General features: G+C 41.2%; 1 protein-coding gene across 5 annotated transcripts in view; it reads right to left on the bottom strand.

Moving 5' to 3' along the window:
• The window catches only part of KLHL31 (kelch like family member 31), a 123,675-nt gene that overhangs the window by 79,837 nt on the left and 28,774 nt on the right, over positions 1-15,064 (bottom strand). For 4 of the 5 annotated variants that reach the window (XR_003419554.2, XR_003419553.2, XR_003419557.2 and 1 more), the window contains exon 4: positions 315-420. The gene's annotated coding sequence lies outside the window, so the exon portion shown is untranslated. The remainder of the gene's footprint in view (positions 1-314; positions 421-15,064) is intronic. The other variant, XR_003419555.2, reaches the window with a different exon arrangement.

Genomic DNA, 15,064 nt, shown 5'->3' with positions numbered 1-15,064 from the left:
TATGGCCTTTTCAGCTAATGGAAATTTTGGATCTATGTGTTTGCCCAAGCTTGTAGGATCATCTCTGCAGGAAGGGGATGGAATGAGCCCCTGAAGTCCAGCTCTGGAGTATTTGTGATTGTTGATGTTACAGAGGCCTCTTGATCTTTGAATGATCTAGGCCACAGGGGCACCATTTTTAAGCAGTCACATTTTCTCCAACTAGACCCACTAACCAGAAATATCACAACATTTTCAAAATGAAATGTTTTGTTTTCGTATCATGTTATTATACAATAAAATTAGTGCCAGTGATTGACTGCAGGTCTACTTACCTCCCTACACAACACACATCTGGGATGAGATATCAGAGATCCAGGGAAGACAGGGCCAGAGTCCAGTGCCTCTTTTGGGAGGGCTCCTATAGGCCAGCATCTCCTACTGTTGAAGTGGTCAAGAGGGAAATGGATTAGGGAAAGGATGGGTCAGGATTGCTTCTAGGATAGGAGTTTAATCCCATCGTCCCCAAAACCTCCTGCCCACAAAAAATTTTTTATTAAAACTCTTTTGACTATTCTAAAATGACTTTCCTAGATAACCTAATCTATTTATACACATAATTGAAAATCAATGTTATGCCCAACTGAATCATAAAGAAAGAACAAAAGGAAAGTAAATGGAAAGTAAATAGTATGATACTTATAGCTCAGGACCAACTATAGCAAAGTCATAATGATGTAGTCAAATGTTTGCACCCATATGTGGAATCTGCAAATGTGAGTATGTGCTGATACAGGGTGTGGTGTGAGTCACCTATCGAGAGTAGCCTTACCTCAGGAGATGAGATTTTTCCAGTGGTGAGTAATCTAAGTAAAGTTATTAGCAAAACAGCACATAAGCTCCCCCTGATTAAAAACAATTGTCAACAAAGCAACATATAATTTTCCCTCCAATTTAGTGGCGTTGCGGGGATATTCAGCCTATATCAAAACCCAGAGAAAACACTGTGTGAATGTGGGAAATAGACTGGGGTCCTGACTTTGTCACCTACGTGAATTAATTCAATGGTTAAGCAGGATGTGGGACTATCTAGTTGTGGGACCATCCACAGTTCCATGATATCCACCATATCCAAACTTCAACTGTTGGGACATACAACCGCCCCCTTAAATTTCCACACCTCCAGGCGCTGGATCACTCCAACTGGCGGCCACTAGGTTAGGGCTTCCTTATTCCCAAATCTCTTTTGTCCCCTTGTCCTCTCCTGTCTCTGCCTTCCTCTCTTCTCCCTTCTCTTTTCCTCTGCTGCCACTCCTGTTCATTTCCCGTGTTCCTTTGCCTTTCCCCTCCTTGCTCTGCTTTTCCCATCTCCTCCTCCTTCGCACTTTCATCGGGGAGGAGGTGGTGGCCCTCTCGTAAGAGCAGAGTTGAGGGGTTCCTGTCTCTTGTGGAGAGTATATCTCATAAGACGGCCTGCAGCTATTTTCCCAGCCCTGAACATCCTCACACTGCATTTTCTCTCTCTGTCTCTCTCTCCAAATTTTGATCTGTAATTTCAACTTTATAGGTCAGAAAAATACAGTCAGAGAAACACCGTGGTATCAGAGCCTTAACTCTTTAATATAATTTTAATATCGACTCTTAAACACCAAATAATGGCTAAAGTATACATACCTTATTGCCTTTAAGTTTCATCTTATCCCCATTTTACAGATGAGGGACAGAGACACAGAAATTAAATGACAGGCCCAGCCTACAGAGTTCATAAACAGCAGAGTTGGGATGTTGTGTTAACTCGGCAGGGGGTGTCATGACAGCAGTTCCTATCCCCAGAGAACTGGCTACCTAGCGCACAGGAAAAACCTGAAAACGAATAGGTGAAAATTTGACAGCTAGTATTTATTGGGTATTGTCATGTGTCATTAAGTGTGTTCTACACACATCATCTTATTAATTTTTTTAAATGTTTATTTATTGATTTTGAGAGAGAGAGAGAGGACAATCGAGAGAGAGAGAGAGAGAGAGTGCGCGAGCATGTGGGGAGGGGCAGAGAGAGAGGGGAGAGAGAGAGTCCCAAGCAGACTCCATGCCGTCATCATGGAGCCTGACTCAGGCCTGAACCGACAAACTGTGAGATCATGACCTGAGCCTAAATCAAGAGTCAGAGGCTTACTGAATGAGCCACCCAGGTGTCCCTCGTATTAATCTTTTTAATAAACCTGTGATGCCCATGATTTTGTTGTTGTTGCTGTTTGTTTGTTTTTTAGCGTCACCATGCACTTGCAGGTAAGGGACCACAGGTAGAGAGGCTGCTAGTAAGTACTTGGTCTGGAATTCAGACACAGACTGCCTGGGGAGCCTGGGTTCTCACCCACTAGTCTAAGCCCTGGGATTTCAAGAGAGGGAAATGTTTCTGGCAGCTGGGATCAGGGAGTGGCATTGCAGCTGAGCTTAGGGTTGGGGTAAATTTCCACAGGTGGAGATGGGGAGGCATATTCCGTGCCTGGAATGGGTGGAGCCTGGGGGACAAGGAGAGGTAGTCACATAGTGCTTTCTCCTTTTACATTAAAAACTGTTTTTTAATTAAAAAAATTTTTTTACATATATTTATTTTTGAGAGACAGAGAGAGACAAAGCGCAAGCAGGGGAGGGGCAGAGAGAGGGAGACAGACAGGCTGTTGGCTGTTGAAGCAGGCTGCTGGCTCTGAGCTGTCAGCACAGACTGTGACATAGGGCTCGAACCCATGAACCATGAGATCATGACTTGAGCCAAAGTCAGGCACTCAAACGACTGAGCCACCCAGGCACCCCTCCTTTTACATTTTAAAGGCATGCTTTGATTGTTTGTTTTCTAAATGTTCATTTATTTTGAGAGAGAGAGAGCGCATGAGTTGAGGGGGACAGAGAGAGAGAGAGAGAGAGACAGACAGACAGACAGAATCTGAAGAGGGCTATGTCTTGACAGCCCCCACTGAGGGCTCATGTTCCATGAGATCATGACCTGAGACGAAACCAAGAACCTGATGCTTAAAGGACTGACTCACCCAGACGCTCCTGTTTGTTTGTTTGTTTTTAATTCCAGTTGAATATTGAAGAGAATGAGCCTTACTGCTGGACATCTGTAATTAGAACAAATACATCTTTATCTGTTCTGGGCGACTATTGAAATAGTTTGTGAGAGGGGCACCTGGGTAGCTCAGTCTTTTAAGTGTCTGACTCTTGATTTTGGCTCAGGTTATGATCTCGTAGTTTATGAGTTTGAGCCCCCCATCAGGCTCCACACTAATAGTGTGGAGCCTGCTTGGGATTCTCTCTCTCTCTGCCCCTACCAAACTCATGTGCTCTCTCTCTTTCTTAAAATAAATAAATAAACTTAAAAGAAAAAACACTTATTTTTAAAAAATGAAATAGTTTGAGAAAGCACCATGACCATTCCTGCCTGGCGCTCTGTGCACTCTGTGTACCAGGAAATGGTCTGAAGGCAAGGGCCAGAGCTCCAGTCCTCACTCTGCCTGTCGATCTTGGGCCTTCTACCTGATCCTCCCCATTCTTCCACAAGTGTGGGGTAATGACACAGGCCATGGTTATCCTGGAAAGACCCTGGAAGGTCTAAGTAGGGAACAGGGGTGCCCAGCTTCAGAGGAGAGGTGCTACGAAACTCTAAGGCATCAAACATTTTTATTAGTCTGCTTAATCTGTCCTTTTAATATGTAGCAGTAATTAACATTGGCCCTGGGCAACTCAGAAGAGGAATGTTGTGACCTCAGTTAATTTGTAGAGTGCCCTGGTGTTTGCACATACATGCTCTAATTCAATCTTTACTAATTTTCCTATGAAGGAAGCAGGATGATTATGATCAATTGCCATTTTTACAAAAACTGAGACCCAAACCATTTTTTTTAGCAAATGCAAGATCTGGGTATAAAATTCCAGGCTTCCGACTCACAGTTTAGACTACTTTCCAAGGACCATAGAAGAGGCTTTCTGGGGACAACCCTTGCTAAATTTCTTGGCAAAATTCAAGACAGGCAAGAGCACAGACTTGCTAATGCTGTTTGCACATAGTACATAACCCACAGTGACACTGAATTTCTAAATCTTTTTAAAAATTCAGCTCCAAGTTTGCCCCTCTTGCTTTCACCCCTCCAGATAGAATCTGCCACTCCTGCAGCAATCCCGTGAGGCTGCCCACCTGCCCCTGTAATTACACGTACTGCGTCATACAACAATAATTCGTTTACATGTCTGTCCCCTCCACCTCTTCCCTTTGTCTCCCCACCCCCCGGGGACAGTGACACAGGGCCAGCCATCTTGGGTCTCCAGTACCCAGCAGGTTGCTAGATGTAATAAATGCCCAAGAAGGATCTTTATGTTTTTCATAAAAGGAAAAACTTACTTCGACTGCATAAAATTCAGAAATATTTGAACAGTAAGGAATATCAAAAATGAAATAAAGTTAAAAAGAAATAGAAAAATAAGAAATGGCTACAAAATATCAAATCCTCTAATCTATGAATTAATAATAAAAATATTACTAAGTTCAGCTAGGGATGATACTGCCATTTGGGGCTGTGTGTATGTGTTGTTTTAAATACCAGTCAAAACATTTTGAGGTAATACTTTTACTGATTTCTAAAAAATTTTAATGTTGATTTATTTACTTTGAAAGAGAAAGAGCATACACATATGTGAGGGAAGGGCAGAGAGAAAGAGAGAAAGAGAAAGAGAAGGAGAGAGAATCCCAAGCAGGCTCCACACCACCAACACAGAGCCCAGCTCAGGGATCAAACTCTCAAACCATGAGATCATGACCTGCGCTGAAATCAAGAGTCAGACGCTTAACCGACTGAGCCACCCAGGTGCCCGGGGACTTTTACTGATTTCTAGTAGCAGCTCAGAGGGTATAGAAATGGTCTTTACTCTTCTAAATGTTTCCATTTGGTCATGTCAAGGTTCAATGATAATTTAAGTAATAATGGACCTTTTTCTTGAAGCAAAATGCAATATATCATCAATATTCTACAGGGTCTACTGAAGTGGAAACGACGTACGTACAAGAATTATAGAACAACCATCTGTATTAGAAAAACACTACCTTAGGAATTATCATTCTATCAGACCTTACTAACAGCACATGTTTCATCAATTAAGTAATAGTAGTTGAACTAAAAAGAGATGTATCAAAATGACTTCTAAAGTCTTTATTTTTTTAATGTTTATTTATTTTTGAGAGAGAGAAGAGCATGAGCAGGGTGGAGGCAGAGATAGAGGGAGAGAGAGGGCATGAAGTAGGCTCTGTGGCATAGCGCAGAGTCCTATGTGGGGCTCAAACTCACGAAATGTGAGATCATGACCTGAACTGAAGTCAGACGCTTAACTGACTGAGCCACCCAGGCGTCCCTCAAAATGATTTTTAAAGAGAGAGGACGCAGGAAAATCACTCGGTTGTTGTGGATACACAGAGATTGGGGGCTTTGAAAGTTGAATCAGACCAGCATGTGACCCTGGATTCCAGAGACATCACAGCTTAACCCTCCCTTTCCCCTGGGGACCTGATGACCCAGGGGATGCCCCAATTCTCTTGGGCCTGTGCCCAGGGCTGCTTGTTGAATAATAGGGGCTTTAGTTTTCTACTGTTGCTGGACAAATCACCCCAACTCAGTGCCTTAAAGCAACACACATTTATTGCCTTTTATTCTGCAGGTTGCAAGTGTGGGTTAGCTTGCTGGTTTCTCAGCTCCAGGTTTCACAGGCTGTCATCAAGGTGTCGACAGGACACATTTTCTGCAGAGGCTCATTCCAGGCTCATTCTGGTTGTTATTGGCAAAATCCAGTGCTTCGCAGCTGTAGGACTGAGGTCCTCATCTCCTCGCTAACTGACAGCTAGGGGCTGGCTGTAGCTTCTAGAGGCTTCTCTTCAATCTCTGCACGCGGACACCTATGCCTCAGTGGCAGCAATAGTGCAGTCAATCCTTCTCACACTTGGAAGCTCCTTTCTCTGCTGCTGCATCTCTGACTCCAGCTGGAAGTGGAGTCCCATTTTAAGGTCTCAAGCGATTAGATTGGATCCACTTGGTTAATCCAGGCTCGTCTCCTCATCTCATGAGTCATAGCCTTAATTACATCTGTAAAGCCCCTTTCACCATGGAACAGAACATACGTACAGGATCCAGACATTTGGGTGTGGGTGTGGACATTAACCAGCCCCGCATAAGACCCCGTGGGAAAACTAGAATTTAAACTGTGCTTCAGCCAACTTTTGGGTGTTTGGCCATTTCCTGGTCCTGGCTTGTTGAGCTTTCTCTCAGTTGGCAACCAACCTTCTTGAGCTTCTTTTCCCATAGGAGATAATCAGTCCAGCTTGCAAAGAAGGAAGCTGTGCACTGCCATTCTTCCCCCAGGTCTCCAGCCATCTTCTGGGTGGGAGCTGTGTTTCCAGTTTATAGTGCTGATGCTTTCCTACATTTTAACAAGTTTTTTTTTCTCAACTTCTAAGGTAAATTACCTCCTCGACTGTTTTTCTGCAAAGTTTCATAATATGTTCTTGATACAGTTCAGGCAGTATTTGATGTTTCAATGGAAGCTCTTAAATCTCCCCATCAGGCTGTGAATTTTCAGCCACTAAAGATGGTTGTTTGGATTAGAAACTTTTTGTGACCTGTAAGCTCTTCATTTGATTTTATTCAAAAAACTTTTTTTAATTTTACAATTTTTTTAATTTAAAAATTTTTTAAGTGTTTATTTTTTGAGAGAGACAGAGACAGTGCAAGTGGGGGAGGGGCAGAGAGAGCAAGTGCTATACTGTCAGCATAGAGCCCGATACAGGGCTTGAACCCATGAAACCTCGAGATCATGACCTGAGCTGAAACCAAGAGTCAGACACTTAACAGACTGAGCCACCTAGGCACCCCAATATTATTTTTAAAACTTTTAAAATTCCTTGTTTCTCTCCTTGAAATCTTCTAAGGAAACATTTAAGTTAGCGGCATCAATGAGTTTCTTCAAATTGACTTGTGGCTGACCATTTAGGCAGCCATGTCCAGTTCTCTTTTTTCTACAAGCTGCCATCATCCACGTGGCCATCTCTAAATGGAGCAGGCAAGTGGATCATCTCCAGCACGGTTTCAGTCAGAGATTTCAACGGGCCCCCTTTATCCTGTATGGCCTGTTTTATTCACGTGGCTTAAATTTTCAAGCATTTCTCCCCCTACTTTTCATCTATCATATCACCTCTTGGGATGAGCGTTTTCATCCAAGCCATCCATTATTTTCCTCAGAAGTTGTTCTACATTCTTCTGAGATTCCTTTAAGACATTTTTTTAAATGTTTAGTTATTTTTGAGAGAGGGAAGGCGAGAGAGGTGGGGCCAGGGAGAGGATCCAAAGTGGGCGCTGTGCTGATGGTGGACAGCCCAATGCCGGGCTTGAACTTATGAACTCCGAGATCATGACCTGAGCTGAAGTCAGATGCTTAACCGACCAAGCCACCAGGGCGCCCCACCTTTAAAGACACTTTTGATGTGGGGACAGGAGCCAAGATGGCAAAACAGCATGGAAGTTTTTTTTGTGTCTCGCATCCATGAAATACAGCCAGGTCAACACTAAACCATGCTGCACACCTAGAAAACTGATTTGAGGATTAACACAACAATCTGCACAACCTGAACCACAGAACTCAGCAGGTACCTGGTGCAGAGAGGTGAACTGGGGGAGACAGAAGCCACAGAGGGCAGGGAACTGTTTTTGCTTGCAGAGAGAGGACAGAGATGGGAGGAGAGTACGGGAAAAGCACCACACCCCAAAAGCAGCTGGAGAGAAAGTGGAGAAGTGGAAACAGCTGTGGGGACTGAACAAAACAGGGAGAAAGGAGAAAGGAGAGGGTTTAAATTCCATTAAGACTCTATAAACAGGGGGAGTGCAGAGTCTGAGGCTCTGCAGCTCGGTACCTGGTGGTGCTCTGGTGGGAAGGGTGAATCCCCAGGAGCAGAGAGCAAGGTCCTCAGGTCCTTGGGCCACATGTGGAGAGGTGGTTCCCTTGCTGGGAGCTGTAGAGTCTGTGTGGCCCCCCACCCCCAAAAGGAAAAGGCCCCAGTGGACCTGGGAGAACAACCACATCCACTAGTGCTGGAACAAGGTCGTTGAGGGTGAAGCCTGGCGCCAGGTGTGTGTTGTGATTTGCCATAATCCCTGAAATGTTGCTGCTGCACGATCGCGTGAACTTTTTCTGGGGCAGGCTGGCACTCAGCTGCAGTCTCTGGGCACCGGCAGCAGCACAATCATGCAAATGTTCCTGGGTGCGGCCGGCACCCAGCCATTGCTCAGTGAGACGATTCCCCAGAAGGTCTGAGCTGGTCAAAGCCGCAGTCCTTCACAAGCGAGGGGCTGGGAAACACAGCCACATCTGAGACAAAACTCTGGAGGGAGGTGCTACCTGGGGCTTGGTCACTGACAGCGTCAAAGCGGGAAGTGGGAGGAAGCCAAAGACAAAGGACAGGTGCGCGATTGCTGATCGGTGAGCAGAGTTCCAATACTAGAGACTGGGTAGCTGGGTAACACCATTTTCAACCCTGCGGCCTGTGCACATACACACCTACAAGCACCACAACCATCCACCCCAGTAAGCTAAGCAGCGCCATCTAGTGGAGAATGGAGCCATTACACTAAGCCCCGCCCAACTGGGCCAACCTTGCTCCTCAGGAACACAAGTCTCTGCCTGCTTAGTTTATGGACAATAAAGAGCTTCATAGTTTGACTTCTAGGGGAAAATGAAGTAATTTAAATCGTATTTCAGTCTGTTCACTGGTCCATCTGTTCAATTTTCTTTTTCTTTTTTCTCTTTTTTGTTTTTTTTCTTGAATACATAAAGAGAAAAAAATTTTTATTTTCAATTTTTATCAAAAACATTTCTCTTTAATGTTTTCCACTATATTTTTTACTTTTGTGTAAATTTTTTCAGACTCTATTTTACTTCCATCATTTCATTTTATTCTATTTCAGTATATTCATTTTTTTCAAATTTTCAAATGATTTCCTTTTTAAAATTTTTCTTCCCCCCTTTTTTTTTCTAATCTATGAAGCCCCATTCAACAACTAGATGGAAACATACCTAGGATCTAGCATCATGTATTTGATCTGTGTGTGTGTGTGTGTGTGTGTGTGTGTGTGTATGTGTGCGTTGTTTTTAATTTTTTAATTTTAATTTTTTTACCTCATTAATTCCTTTTCTCCTTCAAAATGATGAAACAAAGGAATTCACCCCAAAAGAAAGAGCAGGAAGAAATGAAAGCCAGGGACTTAACCAACACATATACAAGCAAAATGTCTGAACCAGAATTTAGAATCATGATAATAAGAATACTAGCTAGAGTCGAAAATAGATTAGAATCCTTTTCTGTGGAGATAAAAGAAGTAAAAGCTAGTCAGGATGAAATAAAAAGTGCTATAACTGAGCTGCAATCTCAAATGGATGCCATGGCAGCAAAGATGGATGAGGCAGAGCAGAAAACCAGAGATATAGAGGACAAACTTATGGAGAATAATGAAGCAGAAAAAAAGAGGGAGACTAAGGCAAAAGAACACGATTTAAGAATTAGAGAAATCAGTGATTCATTAAAAAGGAACACCATTAGAATCATAGGGGTCCCAGAAAGTGAAGAGAGAGAAAAAGGGGTAGAAGGGTTATGTGAGCAAATTATATGGGAAAACTTTCCTAACCTGGGGAAAGACAAAGACATCAAAATACAGGAAGCACAGAGGACTCCCATTATATTCAACAAAAATCAACCATCAACAAGGCATATCATCTTCAAATTCACAAAATACTCAGGCAAGGAGAGAATCATGAACACAGCAAGGGAAAAAAAGTCCTTAACCTACAAGGGAAGACAGATCAGGTTTGCAGCAGACCTGTCCACAGAAACTTGGCAGGCCAGAAAGGAGTGGTGGGATATATTCAGTGTACTGAATCGGAAAGATATGCAGCCAAGAATTCTTTACCCAGCAAGGCTGTCATTCAAAATAGAAGGAGAGATAAAAAGTTTCCCAGAAAAACAAAAATTAAAGGAGTTCACAATCACTAAACCAGTCCTGCAAAAAATTTTAAGGGGGACTCTCTGAGGGGAGAAAAGATGAAAAAGAAAGAAAGAAAGGAGGAAAGAAAGAAAGAAAGAAAGACCAAAAGCAACAAAGACTAGAAAGTACCAGAGAACACCACCAGAAACTCCATCTCTACAAGCAACATAATGTCAATAAATTCATATCTTTCAGTACTCACTCTAAACGTCAATGGACTAAATGTTCCAATCAAAAGACACAGGGTAACAGAATGGGTAAGAAAACAAGATCCATCTATATGTTGTTTACAAGAAACCCACTTTAGACCTAAAGACACATTCAGATTGAAAGTAAGGGGATGCAGAACCATCTATCACACTAATGGTCGACAAAAGAAAGCCGGAGTAGCCATACTTTTATCAGACAATCTAGACTTTAAAATAAAGACTGTAACAAGAGATGAATAAGGGCATTATATCATAATTAAGGGGTCTATCCCCCAAGAAGACCTAACAATTGTAAACATTTATGCTCCAAATGTGGAAGAACCCAAATATATAAATCAGTTAATCACAAACAAAGAAACTCATTGATAATAACACCATAATAGTAGGGGACTTCAACACCCCATTTATAGCAATGTACAGATTATCTAATCAGAAAAATCAACAAGGAAACAATGGCTTTGAATGACACACTGGACCGGATGGACTTAACAGATGTATTCAGAACATTTTATCCTAAAGCAGTGGAATATACATTCTTCTCCAGTGCACATGGAACATTCTCCAGAATACACAACATACTGGGACAAAAATCAGCCCTCAACAAGTACAAAAAGATCCAGATCATACCATGCATACTTTCAGACCATAATGCTATGAAACTCGAAATCAACCACAAGAAAAAATTTGGAAAGGTAACCAATACTTGGAGACTACAGAACATCCTACTAAGGAATTAATGTGATAACCAAGAAGTTGAAGAGGAAATTAAAAAGTACATGGAAGCCAATGAAAATGATAACACCACAACCCAAAACCTCTGGGAAGCAGAAAAGGTGGTCATAAAGGGAAAGTATATAGCAATCCAGGCCTTCCTAAAGAAGGAAGAAAGATCTCAGATATACAACTTAACCTTACATCTTAAAAAGCTGTAAAAAGAACAGCAAATAAAACCTCAAACCAGCAGAAGACAGGAAATAATAAAGATTAGAGCAGAAATTAATGCTATGAAACCAAGCAAACAAAAAAACCAAAAACCAGTAGAACAGATCCATGAAACCAGAAGCTGGTTCTTTGAAAGAATTAACAAAATTGATATACCCCTAGCCAGTTTGATCAAAAAGAAAAAGGAAAGGACCTAAACAAATAAAATCAAGAATGAAAGAGGAGAGATCACAAAAACACAGCAGAAATAAAAACAACAATAAAAGAATATTATCAGCAATTATACACCAATAAAATGGGCCATCTGGAAGAAATGGGCAAATTCTTAGAAACATGTACACTACCAAAACTGAAACAGGAAGAAATAGAAAATTTGAACAGACCCATAACCAGTAAAGAAATCGAATTAGTAATCAAAAATCTCCCCAAAAAACAAGAGTCCAGGGCCAGATGGCTTTCCAGGAGAATTGTACCAAACATTTAAGGAAGAGTTAACACCTATTCTCCTGAAGTTGTCCAAAAAATAGAAATGGAAGGAAAACTTCCAAACTCTTTCTATGAAGCCAGCATTACCTTGATTCCAAAACCAGTCAAAGACCCCACTAAAAGGGAGAACTATAGACCAATTTTCCGGATGAACATGGATGCAAAAATCCTCAGCAAGGTATTAGCCAGCCAGATTCAACAATACATTAAAAAAATTATCCACCACAACCAAGTGTGATTTACACCTGGGATGCAAGGCTGGTTCAATATCCACAAAACAATCAATGTGATTGATCACATCGATAAAAGAAAGGACAAGAACAATATGATCCTCTCAATAGATGCAGAGAAAGCATTTGACAAAATACAGTATTCTTTCTTGAGAAAAGCCCTCAAGAAAGTAGGGATAGAAAGATCATACCTCAAGATCATAAAAGCCATATATAAAAGACCCAACACTAATATTGTTCTCAATGGGAAAAAACTGAGAGTTTCCCCCTAAGGTCAGGAACAAGACAGGGATGTCTACTCTAACCACTGTTACTCAACATAGTATTGGAAGTCTTAGCCTCAGCAATCAGACAACATAAAGAAATAAAAGGCATCCAAATCGTCCAGGAGAAGGTCAAACTTTCACTTTGCAGATGACATGATGCTCTATATGGAAAACCCAAAAGATTCCACTAAAAAACTGCCAGAACTGATCCATGAATTCAGCAAAGTTGCAGGATATAAAATCAATGCACAGAAATCAGTTGCATTCCTATATACCAACAATGAAGCAACAGAAAGAGAAATCAAGGAATCGATCCCATTTACAATTGCACCAAACACCATAAAATACTTAGGAATAAATTTAACTAAAGAGGTGAAAAATCTATACATTGAAAACTATAGAAAACTTATGAAAGAAATTGAAGAAGACATAAAAAAATGGAAAAAGATTCCATGCTCCTGGATAGGAAGAACAAATATTGTTAAAATGTCGATACTACCCAAAGCAATCTACATATTCAATGCAATCCCTATCAAAGTAACACCAGCATTCTTCACAGAGCTAGAACAAACAATCCTAAAATTTGGATAGAACCACAAAAGACTCCAAATAGCCAAAGCAATATTGAAAAAGAAAACCAAAGCTGGGGCATCACAATCCCAGACTTCAAGCTGTATTACAAAGCTGTAATCATCAAGACAATATGGTACTGGCACAAAAACAGACACTTAGATCAATGGAGCAGAATAGAGAACCCAGAAATGGACCCACAAACATATCGCCAACTAATCTTTGACTAAGCAGGAACGAATATCCAATGGAATAAAGACAGTCTCTTCAGCAAGTGGTGCTGCTGGGAAAACTGGACAGCAACATGCAGAAAAATGAACGTGGACCACTTTCTTAACACCATACACAAAAATAACCTCAAAATGGATGAAAGACCTAAATGTAAGACAGGAAGCCATCAAAATTCTCGAGGAGAAAGCAGGCAAAAACTTCTTTTGACCTCAGCTGCAGCAACTTCTTACTCAACAAGTCTCCAGAGACAAGGGAAACCAAAGCAAAAAGGAACTACTGGGACTTCATGAAAATAAAAACTTTCTGCACAGCGAAGGAAACAATCAGCAAAAGTAAAAGACAACCGATGGAACGGGAGAAGATATTTGCAAAGGACATATCAGATAAAGGGTAGTATCCAAAATCTATAGAAAACTTATCCAACTCAACACCCAAAAAACAAATAATCCAGTAAAGAAATGGGCAAAAGACATGTATAGACACATCTCCAAAGAAGACATCCAGATGGCCAACTGACACATGAAAAAGTGCTCAACATCACTCATCATCAGGGAAATACAAATCAAAACCACAATGAGATACCACCTCACACCTATCAGAATGGCTAACATTAACAACTCAGGCAACAACAGATGTTGGTGAGGATGTGGAGAAAGAGGATCTCTTTTGCACTGCTGGTGGGAATGCAAACTGGTGCAATCACTCTGGAAAGCAGCATGGAGGTCCCTCAAAAAATTAAAAACAGAACTTCCCTATGACCCAGCAATTGCACTAATAGGTATTCACCAAGGGATACAGTTATGCTGTTCGAAGGGGCACATGCACCCCAATGTTTATAACAGCACTATCGACAGTAGCCAAAGTATGAAAAGAGCCCAAATGTCCACCGATGGATTAATGGATAAAGAAGATATGGTATATATATATACAATGGAGTATTATTTGGCAATCAAAAAGAATGAAATCTTGCCATTTGCAACTATGTGGTTGGAACTGGAGGGTATTATGCTAAGCAAAATTAGACAGAGAAAGTCAAATATATGACTTCCCTCATAGAAGGACTTTAAGACACAGAACAGATGAATACAAGGGAAGGGAAGCAAAAATATAAAAACAGGGAGGGGGACAAAACATTAAGAGACTCTTAAATATGGAGAACAAACAGAGAGTTACTGGAGGGGATGTGGGAGGGGGGATGGGCTAAATGGGTAAGGGGCATTGAGGAATCTACTCCTGAAATCATTGTTGTACTATATGCTAACTTGGATGTAAATTAAAAAAATAAAATAAAATAAAATCCATAAAAATAAAATAAATAAAATAAAATGAGCTTGCTTTTCCCCAACACACAAACACACACAAAAGTAAATAAAGTGGAAATTTGTACTACCTAACCTTCAGTTGTTACCTGTATTTTCCAAGACTATTATCCACATCCTCTGTGGATCAACATGGATCAACTGCACTTCCTAAAATCTTTTTATTTCTCAAATTTTAGGGCCTGGGTAATTGCTGTAATTTAATGGGAAATATTCTATGCAAGCCATATCCTTGTATTAGAAAAGCTTGACTGCTCTTGCTGTGAGATTTTCCTAACCTCTTTAAATGGGTCATATTTGTAAATTTCAACATGGCTTTTACCTTGGTCCTTTTCTCCTTTACCTAAAGAACAAATACATCTTACCACTGATGGTTTAAAAAAAAATAAAGGCATATTTTGATGTGAGTTACTAGGGACTGGAGGGATTTTGAATCATCTGCAAGTGACCATGTGTCTGTCCTTGAAGGCGAGTCTTTATTATTCCATGAAATGAAATGAAAGTTTGGGTGTCTCGCTTTTAAGGTTTTTTTTTTTTAAGTTTATTTATTTTGAGAGAGAAAGAGAGCAAGAGCGGGGAGGAGGAGAGACAGAGAGAGAGAGAGAGAGAGAGAGAATCCCAAGCAGGCTCTGCACTGTCAGCATGGAGCCCCATGTGGGGCTTGAACTTATAAATCATGAGATCATGACCTGGGGCAAAATCAAGAGTCGGACGCTTTACTAACTGAGCCACCCGGGTGCCCCATAGGTGTCTCACTTTTCT

The sequence above is a fragment of the Acinonyx jubatus genome, chromosome B2 (genome assembly GCF_027475565.1).
Source record: "Acinonyx jubatus isolate Ajub_Pintada_27869175 chromosome B2, VMU_Ajub_asm_v1.0, whole genome shotgun sequence".
Classification (NCBI taxonomy): Eukaryota; Metazoa; Chordata; class Mammalia; order Carnivora; family Felidae; genus Acinonyx; species Acinonyx jubatus.
The sequence above is the reverse complement of the archived record's forward strand: the minus strand, read 5'-3'. Positions and strand labels throughout refer to the sequence as shown.